The sequence below is a fragment of the Oncorhynchus mykiss genome, chromosome 25, assembly GCF_013265735.2.
Source record: "Oncorhynchus mykiss isolate Arlee chromosome 25, USDA_OmykA_1.1, whole genome shotgun sequence".
Classification (NCBI taxonomy): Eukaryota; Metazoa; Chordata; class Actinopteri; order Salmoniformes; family Salmonidae; genus Oncorhynchus; species Oncorhynchus mykiss.
Window position 1 is genome coordinate 24,984,874 of NC_048589.1, and position 17,142 is coordinate 25,002,015.

The following is a 17,142-nucleotide window of genomic DNA, read 5'->3' on the forward strand; positions in this document are numbered from 1 at the left end:
TTTTCCCCTTGACATCACTTGCACTGATCAGTAATTGGAATTTTGAAATCCTAAAGGGATGACATGCAAGTCTAAATAAAGCTGTACAAAAATGTGGAAAATCCAACAGATGCTTGGTGTATTGTATTGTTAAAAAATAATGTTAAGTATTGAAGTGTTTACCAAAATACCCCGGAATATCTGTTCAACACGGGTACTGCAGGCTCCATTAGAAACATCATCAGTGACACTTCCCACTGGGCACAGACGTCAGGTCAATTTGTGATTTACTTTTGGTTGAATTGTCAACGAAAGTGAATTCAACGTGAAATCAACAAAAAAAGGCCACCATGACATTTGATTTAGGTTAAAGGTTGGGTGAAAAACACTTAATTCCCTTAAGTTGATTACTTTTTCAAATCCAATTAGTTTTCCACATTGATTATACGTCATCACATATAATTGTTTTGTTGAAATTATATATTTTTAACCAATACAAAAGCATGAAATAATTTAGCTTTTGTCTGTGTTTCATATTTTCCTTCAATTCGCAAGAGGTAGAATGTATCTCACAGGAGAAAGCATTCGTGCGAGCGAAACAGCGCCCCTCTGTCTCTCTTCGTGTAGGCCATCTATCTAATGTGTTTCTGTTCAAAAGGAGTATGACATTGTTGCTGCCCGTAGCATTGAAGGCAAGGGAAGCCAGTGAGCATTTGGCCTCCCTTGATAAAAAAAAAGTATTAAAAAAATTGCCAATCAGCGTTGCGCTAAACTGAGTGAGCTCAACAGTGAATGGTCCTGGCGCACCCCAAAAAATGTCAATGTAAACCAGCTTGGATTTTGGCTCCACTCCTATCAAATCCCATTGAGAGCATATGTAATTAGATAAAAACTTGAATTGTTGCATCTTGTTGTGTTGTTGTCCTCCGGTGGCCAGCTAGCTAGCTAGCTAAAATTGCCCCGTTCCTAAATTAGCCATTAGAGATAGGGATTTGGACTTGTGGTTTTACTTAATTCTCTGTACTGGCCAATGATTATAACGGCAATTCTGATCCAACCATTAACTCATACATTGTTGTGCCCCTGGCCTGAGAGGACAGAAGGGTAGCCTAGTGGTTAGAGCGGTGGACTAGTAACCGGAAGGTTGCAAGTTCAAATCCCTGAGCTGACCATGTACAAATCTGTTGTTCTGCACCTGAACAGTCAGTTGCTAGGCTGTCATTGAAAACAAGAATTTGTTCTTAACTGACTTGCCTAGTTAAATAAAGGTAAAAAAAATATGTAGCTAGATGTAGAAGACTAGCTAATGTTTCCCATGAATGGAAGTTAGCCTAGCGAGCAAGCATTGTAGCCTAAGACAACAAAAAATAAAAGTGTGAACTGTATGACAGAGTGATAGACCGTTTCATCAACATGAAAGGTTGAGTCAACATGTTTTTATACTTGCACAATGCGCACGCAGACACACCCACAAAAATGCATACACCACACAGAAATTAGACCCATGGACAGCCACATCACATGGGTATTTTTTAGTTGTCACTGTATTAGACTAAGCAGAGGTGATTTGATGATGTTTAAATGTTGAAATGGTGCTGGAATAGTGGGCAGCTCCGGTTTTCTTTGCAACTTGCTCAATGTTTTTTAGTGGATTTCAAAATGTCAAACATTAACTTGCTTGACCATGCTGTAGGTCATGACTGTTACTGTACATGCAATATGCTTGGTGGACTTCACTGGACTATCCGGTTTTGTGATAAAACAAAGGTGTGGTTGAATTTATTCTGCCACTGTGTCTTCTTATCGTCTCTTCCTTTAGGCCTATAGATCATGGCCGGCAGGCATATGAATTAAAAGGTTATAGAGCAAACAATGCAATTATCACAACACAGGTTGTAATATGGCTTTTTTTGGGTGGGGCTAGCTTGGGGGCGGGGTGTGGCTTGGCTTCCCCAGTGATTTGACCCATGTACTGATGGCTGGTTTCTCAGTTCCAAGGGATGAGACACTTTCCACAGCACTGTCCAGACCCTGGCTGAGAGGGGCAATGCCTGATACCAGAGCTGTAGAGAGCTTTGGAGGGTTACACAGGGGGACTTTCTAAATGGATAAAAAATCATAATAATCGGGGCCTTGGTTTGGCACTTTAAGATACTCCTTTAATGAGAGAGTGTACTTGACATGGACTTGGGGTCCTAAGAGCCAGGCCAGGAGGGAGTGGAGCAAGCAGCCCTCCAGTGAATCCTACTGTTCTGTGATTAGGGGCCACTGTGTTCTAGTCTACTGTGGAGAAGAATAGACTGGTGGAGTCGGTTAGAATGGAGTAGCTAGCATATTTTACAACACAGGTTGACCTTTCTATCATGTGACCATGGCCCTGCACACAGTGGAGGATCTCTGGAGTGTCCTAGTCAGTCAACCAATCAAATTACTTAAAGTGTAAGAACCGATGCTGGAGAAGAGAAGCAGATACGGGGAGTAGAACATTTAATATGGAATAGACATCAAACAAAACAGAGACAGTATCAGAACCGGGTATGCAAAGCCAAACTAACATAAATCCAAAAGCAGGGAACAGAGCTTGGGAACAGACAGATATAAGGGAGGTAATGACACAGGTGATTGAGTCCAGATGAGTCCAATAATCGCTTATGCGCATGACGGTGGAAGGCAGGTGTGCGTACTGATGGTGGCAGGAGTGCGTAATGCTGGGGAGCCTGGCGCCTGTAGGCGCCAGGGAGGGGAGCGGTAGCGAGAGCAGGTGTGACACCTGGGCGAGCCTGACGGGCCGGCCTTTTGGGAGGGGCAAAAAACTGTTTTCAACCAGCGTTTGAGTTGTGAGACTCTGCTGTAGAGCTCATCACTCCCCCATTGATGTCCTCTCGTAGCATATCCAAGATATCAAGTCTGGCAAGCCTTTCATTTTGTTGAATTTCAGTAAAACTAAATGCATGCTCTTCAACCAATCACTAGCCGTACCTGCCCGCCCTTCCAGCATCCCTACTCTGGACGGTTCTGACTTAGAATATGTGGACAACTACAAATACCTAGGTGTCTGGTTAGACTGTCAACTCTCCTTCCAGACTCACATTAAGCATCTCCAATCCAAAATTAAATCTAGAATCGGCTTCCTGTTTCGCAACAAAGCATCCTTCACTCATGCTGCCAAACATACCCTCGTAAAACTGACCATCCTACCGATCCTCGACTTCGGCGATGTCATTTACAAAATAGCCTCCAACACTCTACTCAACAAATTGGATGCAGTCTATCACAGTGCCATCCGTTTTGTCACCAATGCCCCATATACTACCCACCATTGCGACCTGTACGCTCTCGTTGGCTGGCCCTCGCTTCATACTCGTCGCCAAACCCACTGGCTCCAGGTCATCTACAAGTCTCTGCTAGGTAAAGGCCAGCCTTATCTCAGCTCACTGGTCACCATAGCAGCACCCACCCGTAGCACACGCTCCAGCAGGTATATCTCACTGGTCACCCCCAAAGCCAATTCTTCCTTTGGCCACCTCTCCTTCCAGTTCTCTGCTGCCAATGACTGGAACGAACTGCAAAAATCACTGAAGCTGGAGACTCATATCTCCCTCACTAGCTTTAAGCACCAGCTGTCAGAGCAGCTCACAGATCACTCCACCTGTACATAGCCCATTTGTAAATAGCCCATCCAACTACCTCATCCCCATACTGTATTTATTTATTTATTTTGCTCCTTGCTCCTTATTTATCTTGCTCCAGTATCTCTACTTGCACATTCATCTGCTGCACATCTACCATTCCAGTGTTTAATCGCAATGGCCTATTTATTGCCTTACCTCCCTTATCCTACCTCATTTGCACATACTGTATATAGACTGTTTCGACTGTGTTATTGACTGTATGTTTGATTATTCCATGTGTAACTCTGTGTTGTTTGTGTCTAACTGCTTTGCTTTATCTTGGCCAGGTCGCAGTTGCAAATTAGAACTTGTTCTCAACTAGCCTACCTGGTTAAATAAAGGTGTTCTCAACTAGCCTACCTGGTTAAATAAAGGTGTTCTCAACTAGCCTATCTGGTTAAATAAAGGTGTTCTCAACTAGCCTACCTGGTTAAATAAAGGTGAAATAAATAAATATCCGTATACCTCTCCCCACTCTCCTCGCATACCCTCTTGCTTGGGGATGGGTTGATGCCATCATTGATATCGCTTGGCAAACTTGGCTTTGGCTTGTTTTGTTGATTGAGTTTGTTGTCCTTAACAGTGCTTGAATCCTCCAAAACCAGAAACATGTTTCTTTAAGTATCTCTCCTCAATGAATCGTTCAAGCTCTTCAATGGATTCTGAATCATCCAGCGTTTTTGCAGACAGAGTAAAACAAAAATAACAAAACAACGGATGTATCTTGGGCAGGAAGATGGGACTCAAAGCAGAAAGGACAGGGAAAAAAGGAGACGATAAGAGAAGAGAAGCGAAGAGAGGGGAGAAAGGAGAGGAGGGCAGAGGAGAAGAGAAGAGAGGAGAGCAGAGGAGAGGAGAAGAAGAGCAAGGTGGTCAGCATGGATGTTGGGATAGTATATGAAGGACTGGTCATACACTTGCTCCTTCCATTTGTAGGGGATACTACCCCCTTCAATCTAAACAGGGCCTGTCAAATTTAAGGCCAGCACCAGGGATGGTTTCATTTATATTTTTATGAGCTTCAGTCTCAATTCAACGGCTCAGACACAAGAGGCATGTGGCAGGGTCTACAATCAATCACGGACTACAGGAAGAAATCCAGCCCAGTCACGGACCAGGATGTCCTGCTCCCAGGCAGACTAAATAACTTTTTTGCCCGCTTTGAGGACAATACAGTGCCACTGACACGGCCTGCAACGAAAACATGCGGTCTCTCCTTCACTGCAGCCGAGGTGAGTAAGACATTTAAACGTGTTAACCCTCGCAAGGCTGCAGGCCCAGACGGCATCCCCAGCCTCGCCCTCAGAGCATGCGCAGACCAGCTGGCCGGTGTGTTTACGGACATATTCAATCAATCCCTATACCAGTCTGCTGTTCCCACATGCTCAAGAGGGCCACCATTGTTCCTGTTCCCAAGAAAGCTAAGGTAACTGAGCTAAACGACTACCACCCCGTAGCACTCATTTCCGTCGTCATGAAGTGCTTTGAGAGACTAGTCAAGGACCATATCACCTCCACCCTACCTGACACCCTAGACCCACTCCAATTTGCTTACCGCCCAAATAGGTCCACAGACGATGCAATCTCAACCACACTGCACACTGCCCTAACCCATCTGGACAAGAGGAATACCTATGTGAGAATGCTGTTCATTGACTACAGCTTGGCATTCAACACCATAGTGCCCTCCAAGCTCGTCATCAAGCTCGAGACCCTGGGTCTCGACCCCGCCCTGTGCAACTGGGTACTAGACTTCCTGACGGGCCGCCCCCAGGTGGTGAGGGTAGGCAACAACATCTCCTCCCCGCTGATCCTCAACACTGGGGCCCCACAAGGGTGTGTTCTGAGCCCTCTCCTGTACTCCCTGTTCACCCACGACTGCGTGGCCACGCACGCCTCCAACTCAATCATCAAGTTTGCGGACGACACTACAGTGGTAGGCTTGATTACCAACAACGACAACAACGACAACAACAACCAACAACGGCCTACAGGGAGGAGTTGAGGGCCCTCGGAGTGTGGTGTCAGGAAAATAACCTCACACTCAACGTCAACAAAACTAAGGAGATGATTGTGGACTTCAGGAAACAGCAGAGGGAACACCCCCCTATCCACATCGATGGAACAGTAGTGGAGAGGGTAGCAAGTTTTAAGTTCCTCGGCATACACATCACAGACAAACTGAATTGGTCCACTCACTCAGACAGCATTGTGAAGAAGGCGCAGCAGCGCCTCTTCAACCTCAGGAGGCTGAAGAAATTCGGCTTGTCACCAAAAGCACTCACAAACTTCTACAGATGCACAATCGAGAGCATCCTGGCGGGCTGTATCACCGCCTGGTACGGCAACTGCTCCGCCCTCAACCGTAAGGCTCTCCAGAGGGTAGTGAGGTCTGCACAACGCATCACCGGGGGCAAACTACCTGCCCTCCAGGACACCTACACCACCCGATGTCACAGGAAGGCCATAAAGATCATCAAGGACATCAACCACCCGAGCCACTGCCTGTTCACCCCGCTATCATCCAGAAGGCGAGGTCAGTACAGGTGCATCAAAGCTGGGACCGAGAGACTGAAAAACAGCTTCTATCTCAAGGCCATCAGACTGTTAAACAGCCACCACTAACATTGAGTGGCTGCTGCCAACACACTGACACTGACTCAACTCCAGCCACTTTAATAATGGGAATTGATGGGAAATGATGTAAATATATCACTAGCCACTTTAAACAATGCTACCTTATATAATGTTACTTACCCTACATTATTAATCTCATATGCATACGTATATACTGTACTCTATATCATCGACTGTATCCTTATGTAATACATGTATCACTAGCCACTTTAACTATGCCACTTTGTTTACATACTCATCTCATATGTATATACTGTACTCGATACCATCTACTGTATCTTGCCTATGCTGCTCTGTACCATCACTCATTCATATACCCTTATGTACATATTCTTTATCCCCTTACACTGTGTACAAGACAGTAGTTTTGGAATTGTTAGTTAGATTACTTGTTATTACTGCATTGTCGGAACTAGAAGCACAAGCATTTCGCTACACTCGCATTAACATCTGCTAACCATGTGTATGTGACAAATACAATTTGATTTGATTTGATTTGAGTTAGCAGGAGAGCCTAAAATGTCAAATATGCATATGGGTGTTTTGAATTAGTCACCTTAAAAAGCGCTGTCCATTTCATTGTGTTAGGCTTTGAAACAACCATGTTTTACACTGTTTCAACCTGCTGTTGAACTTCTTTCTTCAAATTGATGATCACAGTGGGTTGAGTTTTAAAAGAATGATATGGCCTACTGTTTTGATAAGTATTTGATGTGATTTTTGATAGCATTTGCATTGATGTTAGAATGGTTAGAGGTTACAATAGAGCCCTGAGTACCAGGCCATTAAGACCTGATGGTAGTTATCAAGCTGGGTACTACCAAAGCATGTCCAGAGGGCATAAAAATAAATTACCGTGACTCAACATTCACATGGAATTTTACTGCGGTCATGACTCACGACTGCCGGTGTGGCGGTAATACGGTCACCGCAACAGCCTATTCAGGACTCAACATCAGATTCAGTGACCTTCAAATTTTGAATAGTTGAAGAGATGAATGCTGATGGTGTATGACATCTGTGTCATCACCCTTTGTTCTGGTTCTGTGAGCAAAGTTAGCAAGACACTGCTGATGGATACAACTGTGGCTTGGCTCCCAGTGTAAAATGCATTTTTGTATGCTTATAACATTCCTGATATGTCTAACTTTTCCGTAAGATGATCATGGAATGTGTTTATGTGAAAATAAATATTGACAAAACTGCATGGAAAATATGTATTCAAGTTTCTATTTAGTTACAGATCATTATTTTTTTCCGTCAACCATAAATCTGTAAATCTCATGTACCGTTATCTGTCAACAGAGTTGGTGTGTACGCAGCTAGAGATGATTAATCGGCGAGATGGATATATCAAAACAGTAGTAAAAGCAATACATTTATTAATTTATAAGCAGTTGTTTATCAAACTTGTGGTCTCCAGCTTGGATATTTGTTTAATCAAATGTGTTTGTAATGTCAACATTGAAAAACATCTTCATTTGAAAGACGGAAAAGGAAAAGTATGTCATATACTGTGTAAAGTGTGTATGTGTGTACATGCAGGACTGTTACGGGGTGTGTTTCATTAGATACTGCATGTTCTCTAACTGTACCGTTATCATAAGAAGAAAATGATGTTGTACCGTCAAGTCAGCTAGAAGTCAGCTATTCTTCCCAAAAATAAGTAAATGGAAAGCCTTAATCTACCATGAGAAAGGGACATGTGTTTGTCAGGGTGTAAAGTCCCCATAGCCAGGCCTCAGCTGAGGATGACTCACACGTGACATCACAGTTTGTAGACGGATGCCACACTCGGGGTGCCCGACCTCATGCTTAGGATTTTGTGGAGTTGTAGGTGGTCAGGCGATGAGGTCACAGTGCAGCTCCGGGCTTTGGGAACACAATAACTTCCAGCTTGGGATCCGCTTTGCTTCCGATCTCTCGGTGGGAACCAATGCTTTGCATATGTGTGCCATGGAAAAAACACTGCAGCTAGAATGGAGGACTGGGCCCCCAGGTTCCACCCAGCACTACATAATTAAACAAGGAGGGAATTTTACACACGTTTTTTAAGAGAGTCCCTCTCCACTTTACTTTGGGCCAGAAACACGTAATTGCTTTTGCTGGAACAGCTAAAGGTTTTGGGAGTGGTCGGAATATCTTGGCGAAACTGGTAGCAACAGAGCTCTCCGTGTAAGTATGGGGTCTGTTGAAGTTGTTTGGGAGGAAAACTTTCAGATAAAAGCGTCAAGGGATTCACACACACACACACACACACACACACACACACACACACACACACACACACACACACACACACACACACACACACACACACACACACACACACACACACACACACACACACACACACACACACACACACACACCCCAACCAACACATCCTGCTACTGCCTGTAGAATCTGCAACTAGCCTCTTAAACTCTACTTTTATGGGACTGCAGGTTAGTGACCATCTAAGTAAATGGGGAGTTGTTGGAAGGTATAGGGGTGTGGAAGGGGAGGCTGGGGGTGCACAAGAAATCCCATTTGTAGTATATCCTATGATCTTTTTCTGGATGGCTGACTGAAACGTACATTTCTAGCTGGGCTTGTAATTGTAGGTAATTTGGGCTATGAGTGCAATTTCAGATTTGGTAAACGAGTTCCTTTGGCAGTGCGGTTTTATTTTCTGTGCGTTGATTTGAGAGCTGGAGCTCAGGGGTGGGATCCAGTCTACCCCACACACAGCCTGCCTGCCTGATTGCCTGGCACCCCGACAGACAGCTCAGCTCCCTACTATACTGTACTGTTCACCCCACATACAGTACCACTGACACACTGATTAGGCCTCATCACTAGGAGGGCTTGACATTTTTAAGGAACCCAAAGCAGTAACTGTGAGTTCTATCAAAAGTTATACTATAAGTGCAAATGTGAACACTGTCTTCATATTACCTTTTTTATATGGTTTTTATTTACAATGCTTCTCAAATCAAATCAAATAAGTTTATTTGTCACGTGTGCTGACTACAACACTGTAGACCTTACAGTGAAATGCTTACTTACAGGCTCTAACCAATGGTGCGGAAAAAAAGGTACTGTGTGTGTGTGTGTGTGTGTGTGTGTGTGTGTGTGTGTGTGTGTGTGTGTGTGTGTGTGTGTGTGTGTGTGTGTGTGTGTAGGTAAGTAAAGAAATTAAACAACAGTAAAAAGACATTTGAAAAAAGAGTAGCAAGGCTATATACAGACACCTGTTAGTCAGGCTTATTGAGGTAGTGTGTACACGTAGGTATCGTTAAAGTGACTATGCATATATGATGAACAGAGAGTAGCAGAAGCGTAAAAAGAGGGGTTGGCGGGTGGTGGGACACAATGCAGATAGCCCGGTTAGCCAATGTGCGGGAGCACTGGTTGGTCGGGCCAATTTAGGTAGTATGTACATGAATGAATAGTTAAAGTGACCATGCATATAAGATAAACAGAGAGCAGCAGCAGCATAAAAGAGGGGTTGGGGGGGGGGACACAATGCAAATAGTCCGGGTAACCATTTGGTTACCTGTTCAGGAGTCTTATGGCTTGGGGGTAAAAACTGTTGAGAAGCATTTTTGTCCTAGACTTGGCACTCCTGTACCGGTTGCCATGCGGTAGTAGAGAGAACAGTCTATGACTGGGGTGGCTGGGGTCTTTGACAATTTTTAGGGCCTTCCTCTGACACCGCCTGGTGTAGAGTTCCTGGATGGCAGGCAGCTTTGCCCTAGTGATGTACTGGGCAGTACGCATTACCCTCTGAAGTGCCTTGCGGTCGGAGGCTGAGCAATTGCCGTACCAGGCAGTGATGCAACCGGTCAGGATGCTCTCGATGTTGCAGCTGTAGAACCTTTTGAGGATCACAGGACCCATGCCAAATCTTTTTAGTTTCCTGAGGGGGAATAGGCTTTGTCGTGCCCGCTTCACGACTGTCTTGGTGTGTTTGGACCAATCTAGTTTGTTGTTGATGTGGACACCAAGGAATTTGAAGCTCTCAACCTGCTCCACTACAGCCCCGTTGATGAGAATGGGGGCGTGCTCGGTGCTCCTTTTCCTGTAGTCCACAATCATCTCCTTAGTCTTGGTTACGTTGATGGATAGGTTGTTATTCTGGCACCCCCAGGTCTCTGACCTCCTCCCTATAGGCTGTCTCGTCGTTGTCAGTGATCAGGCCTACCACTGTTGTGTCGTCAGCAAACTTAATGATGGTGTTGGAGTCGTGCCTGGCCATGCAGTCGTGAGTGAACAGGGAGTACAGGAGGGGACTGAGCACCCACCCCTGGGGAGCTCCAGTGTTGAGGATTAGCGTGGCAGATGTGTTGTTACCTACCCTCACCACCTGGGGGCGGCCTGTCAGGAAGTCCAGGATCCAGTTGCAGAGGGAGGTGTTTAGCTTGGTGATGAGCTTTGAGGTTATTATGGTGTTGAACGCTGAGCTGTAGTCAATGAACAGCATTCTCACATAGGTGTTCCTTTTGTCCAGGTGGGAAAGGGCAGTGTGGAGTGCATCATCAGAGATTGCATCATCTGTGGATCTGTTTGGGCGGTATGCAAATTGTAGTGGGTCTAGGGTTCCTGGGATAATTGTGTTAATATGAGCCATTACCAGCCTTTCAAAGCACTTCATGGCTACGAACGTGAGTGCTATGGGTCTGCAGTCATTGAGGCAGGTTGCCTTTGTGTTCTTGGACACAGGGACTATGGTGGTCTGCTTGAAGCATGTTGGTATTACAGACTTAATCAGGGACATGTTGAAAATGTCAGTGAAGACACCTGCCAGTTGGTCAGCACATGCCCAGAGCACATGTCTCGGTAATCCATCTGGCCCCGCAGCCTTGTGTATGTTGACCTGTTTAAAGGTCTTACTCACGTCAGCTATGGAGAGCGTGATCACACAGTCGTCCGGAACAGCTGATGCTCTCATGCATGCTTCAGTGTTGCTTGCCTCGAAGCGAGCATAGAAGTGATTTAGCTCGTCTGGTATGCTCGTGTCACTGAGCAGCTCGCGGCTGTGCTTCCCTTTGTAGTCTGTAATAGTTTGCCAGCCCTGCCACATCCGACGAGCGTCGGAGCCGGTGTAGTATGATTAAATCTTAGCCCTGTATTGACGCTTTGCCTGTTTGATGGTTCGTAGCAGGGCATAGCGAGATTTCTTGTAAGTTTCGGGTTAGAGTCCCGCACCTTGAAAGCGGCATCTCTACCCTTTAGCATGGCTTCTGGTTGGGGTATGTACGTTCAGTCACTGTGGGGACGACGTCCTCAATGCACTTATTGATAAAGCCAGTGACTGATGTGGTGTATTCCTCAATGTCATCGGAAGAATCGCGGAACATGTTCCAGTCTGTGATAGCAAAGCAGTCCTGTAGTTTATCATTTGGCTGCATTCATACAGGAGGCCCAATTCAGATTTTTTTTAAACTAATTGACCAATCAGATCAGCTCTGAAAAAGATCGGATGTGAGAAGATCTAATGTGATTGATCAAAGGACAAATTATTATTTTGAAATACATTAGAATTGGGCTGCCTGTCTAAATGCAGGCAATGTGGTTGTCTAAGCCTCCTTATTTGAATCTATTTATTGCACGTATAGAGTGTGCTATGACTGATGATCTTAACAACTGGTCCATTGTCAGTTTCTTCTGTTTACCTAGTAACTGTCTGCCGTTCTGTACGTTGTCACACCATTCTACCCTGACCTCGAGACTGCCTGCCATTCTGTAACTTATGGACTCTGATCTCGATTACTGACCTATTCCTGCCCTTGACCTGTTCTAGTAATAACTTTTGTTACTTTGACACTGTCTGCATCTGGGTCTTCTCCTGAAACATGATACAGGTGGTGTCACGCCCTGATCTGTTTCACCTGTTCCTGTGATTGTCTCCACCCCCTCCAGGTGTCGCTTATTTTCCCCAGTGTATTTATCCCTATGTTTCTTGTCTCTTAATGCCAGTTCGTCTTGTATGTTAGTCAAGTCAACCAGCTTGTTTTTTACATACTCCTTTTACTATTCTCCTTTTTCTAGTCCTCCCGGTTTTGACCCTTGCCTGTTTCTGGACTCTGTACCCAGCTGCCTGACCATTCTGCCTGCCTTGACCACGAGCCTTTCTGTCACTCTGCACCTCCTGGACTCTGATCTGGTTTTGACCTTTTTGCCTGTCCACGACCATTCTCTTGCCTTCCCCTTTGGATTATTAAACATTGTAAGACTCACACCATCTGCCTCCTGTGTCTGCATCTGGGTCTAACCTTGTGTCTTAATAGGTGGCAGTAAATTGCCAACATTGGCTTTATACCTGTTCAAAGAACACACTCCACGTGGCACTATGCACCATTTCAGTTTGTTTGCCAACTCATAGAAGTAGTAGTAGAAGAAAATTGACTACTACAAAATGGAGTTGGCCTTAATGGCACTGCCCATGCTCTCACAGATGCCATTGCCGTGACGTAACTATCATTAATGTGATGACTGCTATTTTTACCTACTATGTTTAATTATTACTCAATTAAATTAGTCATGTAACAATTAATTCATTAGGAATTTGGGGCACCACGGGAAAAGTTTGTCTTAACAAGTTACGTTGTTCATCATAACAGACACTAATTAAGCATTTCCTCATATCAGTCTCATTCTGAACGTCGTAGACCTTGTACATCTGCACAATTCCGGGTCTCTAGGATCATTCCGTTCCACACAAATTGATTTGATTATGTATTTACTACCAAGCTAAATGATAAGATATATATATATACACACACACACACACACACACACACACACACACACACACACACACACACACATACACACACATGGTATAGGTTATTGATTAGAAACTTAAAACGATGACAACAAACCCAGAGGACTAACCATTCAGAATCTATTTCTTTTTCTGTCTGTTCACTGTGTTCTCATTGACAAACAATATTTCTTAGGAACTTGTTTTCAGTTCCTACCGCTTCCACTGGATGTCAGCAGTCTTTGGAATTTGGTTGAGGTTATTAATTTTGCAATGAAGAAGTAGGGCCAACTAGGAACTGCGTAACACTGTTGAGAGTTGCGCAAGACTTGAAAAGTAGCATTAGTTTCCTCTCGTACTCTATTGAAAACAGATAGACACGTCTTCAATTTGATCGATTATTAACGTTTTAAAATACCTAAAGTTGTATTACACAAGTAGTTTGAAATATTTTGGAGTGACGTTGCACATTTTGGAAGCTGTTTTTTTCTGGATCAAACGGGCCAAATAAATTGACATTTTGGATATATATGGACGGAATTAATCGAACAAAAGGACCAATTGTGGAGTGCCAACAAAAGAAGCTCATCAAAGATAAGGCATTTTTATATTTTATTTCTATGTTATGTGTAGCGCCTGCAGGGTTGAAATATGCTACCCTCTTTGTTTACTATTGTGCTATCATCAGATAATAGCTTCTTATGCTTTCGCCGAAAAGCCTTTTTAAAATCTGGATTCACAACGAGCGTAGCTTTAATTGAGTATCTTACATGTGTGATTTAATGAAAGTTTGATTTTTAAATCAATTTATTTGAATTTGCCGCGCTGCATTTTCCCTGGTTTTTGGCCAAGTGGAACGCAAGCGTCCCCTATACCATAAGAAGTTAAGTCTCCTCAGGTTCTCGTGGTATTGGGATTGTCTTGGCTCCAGCGATACAATCCCCTTATTGACTGGTCTGCTGATGCCATCATGGGCTGAAGCCCGTTCTACCACGCTCGTTGCCTGAAGTCAAAGCAGCCTGCCCCGGGACATCTTACTGGGGACTCGGAAGTTGCCCCGGACTCCAGAGGACTTTGCCAGACAACATAAAGTATGTAAAATTGATATACACAGTGTAAAAGCTCTTCAAGTTACAATGTTTCTGTTATAACATCTTTATAACTATTTTAATGACTATTCCATCTCTCATCATTCCCAACATTCGAATATTGTCACAGTGTCAGTTGCTTGATGTTGTAATTTGGGTGGCAAACTCTTCAACATACACAAATGCATTCCAATCACTCAAACTAGAAACCAAATGCAGTCAATCGGCTACATTTCAATTTACGACAGTCACTAGATGTCATAAATTTCAATCCCCCCCCCCCCCCCCCCCTACGGGAGAGAGAGCTCTGTAGAGCTGATCCACCGTAACCTGATCCTTGGATCCTCACAGGAGAGTCATGACACCGTACGTACATTTCCCAACCAGAAGCCATGGATTACAGGCAACATCTGCACCAAGCTAAAGGCTAGAGCTTCCATTTTCATGGAGTGGGACACTAATCCGGACGCTTATAAGAAATCGCTCTGTACCCTCAGGTGAACCATTAAACAGGCAAGCCGTCAATACAGGACTAAGATTGAATCCTACTACATCGGCTCTGATGCTCGTCAGATGTGTCAGGGCTTGAAAACTATTACAGACTACAAGGCTACGGAGAGCTGCCCAGTGACTCGAGCCTACCAGATGAGCTAAATGCCTTTTATGCTCGCTTTGAGGCAGGAAACACTGAAGCATGCATGAGAGCACCAGCTGTTGCGGATGACTGTGTGACCACGCTCTCCATAGCCAATGTGAGCAAGACTTTTGAACAGGTCAACATTCACAAAGCCCTGAGTTCAGACGGATTACCAGGACTTGTACTCAAAGCATACGCGGACCAACTGGCAAGTACCACTGACACTGACTCTCCCTGGCTGAGTCTGTAATACCTACACGTTTCAAACAGACCCTGTGCCCAATATAGCGAAAGTAATCTGCCTAAGTGATTACGGCCCTGTAGCACTCACGTCGGTAGCAATGAAGTGCTTTGAAAGGCTGGGCATGGCTCACATGAACATTATCATGCCAGAAACCCTAGACCCACTCCAATTTGCATACCATCCCAACAGATCCACAAATGATGCAATCTCAATCAAACTGGCCTTTCCCACCTGGACCAAAGGAACACCTATGTGAGAAAGCTGTTCATTGACTACAGCTCAGTGTTCAACACCATAGTGCCCACAAAGCTCACCACTAAGCTAAGGACCCTGGGACTAAACACCCTCCTCTGCAACTGGATCCTGGACAACAGTGGTAGGCCTGATCACCGGCAACAATGAGACAGCCTATACGGAGGAGGTCAGAGACACAGCAGTGTGGTGCTAGGACAACAACCTCTCTCTCAATGTGAGCAAGACAAAGGAGCAGATTGTGAACTATAGGGAAAGGAGGGCCAAACAGGCCCCAATTAACATTGACTGATGTGAAGTGGGTTGAGAGTTTCATGTTCCTTGGTGTCCACATCGCCAATAAACTATCATGGTCCAAACACACCAAGCCAGTTGTGAAGAGGGAACGACAACACTTTTGACCCCTCAGGAGACTGAAAAGATTTGGCATGGGTCCCCAGATCCTCAAAACATCAAAAAGGAACAAACATCCGGTATTCTGGGGTGATGGGAGAAGAAGGCGCAGGGATGTAACTTGAGATCCAGGGCAGAATGATGGGACAGGACAGCTCCCACTCTGAGATCCGAAGCATCGGCCTCCACCACGAACTGGTGGGACGGGTAAGGATGAACCAAGATGGGAGCTGTGGTGAAACAGTGTTTGAGATTCCAGAACTCCCGGTCAGTAGCTGGGGACCAGCTGGAACCTTGGGAGAGGTGAGTGCAGACAGGGCAGAAGCCAGGGTGCTGTAACCCCGGATAAAGCGGTGATAAATGTTGGCAAATCCCATGAAACATTGCAGTTGCACTCTGGACGTAGGCCGGGGTCAATCCCCCACCGCTCTCACCTTCCCGGGATCCATCTGTACACTCCCTGCAGCAATGATGTAATCCAGGAAGGGGATGGTGGAGAAATGGAATTTGCACTTTTCTGCTTTCACAAAAAGCTGGTTCTCCAGGAGGCGTTGGAGAACCTGTCAGACGTGGCGCACGTGTAGAAAAACGAGGATGTCGTTGAGGTAGACGAAGATGAACCGGTTCAACATCTTGCGGAGAACATCATTCATCAGAGCCTGGACACAGCAGGGGCATTGGTAAGGCCAAATGGCATGACCACATACTCGCTGTGACAGCTGGCCATGTTGAATAAGGTCTTCCACGCGTCCCTTTCCCGTCTCCACACCAGGTGGTAGGCATTCCGTAAGTCCAGCTTGGAGAACACACTGCCCCCTGGAGCTGCTCGAAGGCCGAGGAGATGAGTGGTAGCGGGTAGCGGTTCTTCACCATGATATCATTGAGGCCCCGTTAGTCGATGCACTGGCGCAGGGTTTTGTCCTTCTCCGCAAAGAAGAAACCTGCGCTTGCAAAGGAGGCAGAAGGATTGACGAACCCTGCAGTCAGGGAGTCCTCAATGTAGGTCTCCATAGCCTTGGTCTCCGGACCTGACAGAGAGTACAGTCGTCCCCAGGGCGGAGTGGTGCCTGGGAGAAGGTCGTGCCCACAGTCATAGGGTCGGTGCGGTGGAAGCGAAGTGGCGCGGGCCTTACTGAACATCTCCCGGAGGTCATGGTACTCCGAGAATGGCAGAGAATTCCGGGGGAAACTTCCGAGCCCCTGGATGATGTCCCGGGGCAGGCTATGCTGACTTCAGGTAATGAGCGTGGCAAAACGGGCTCCAGCCCATGATGGCAATTGGATCGTTTCGCTGTGGTTTCCTGACACACATAGGTTGATGGGGATGGTATTGTGAGTGGACCGGCCTATAGAGCACCCGTCCAGCGCTCTAACTTTCATGGGAATGGAGAGGGGCTGAGTGGGTATGCCCAGCTCGGACGCAAGTGTAGCGTCCATAAAGCTCTCATCGGCCCCAGAGTCGATGAGTACCCAGAGAGATTTCAACTGGT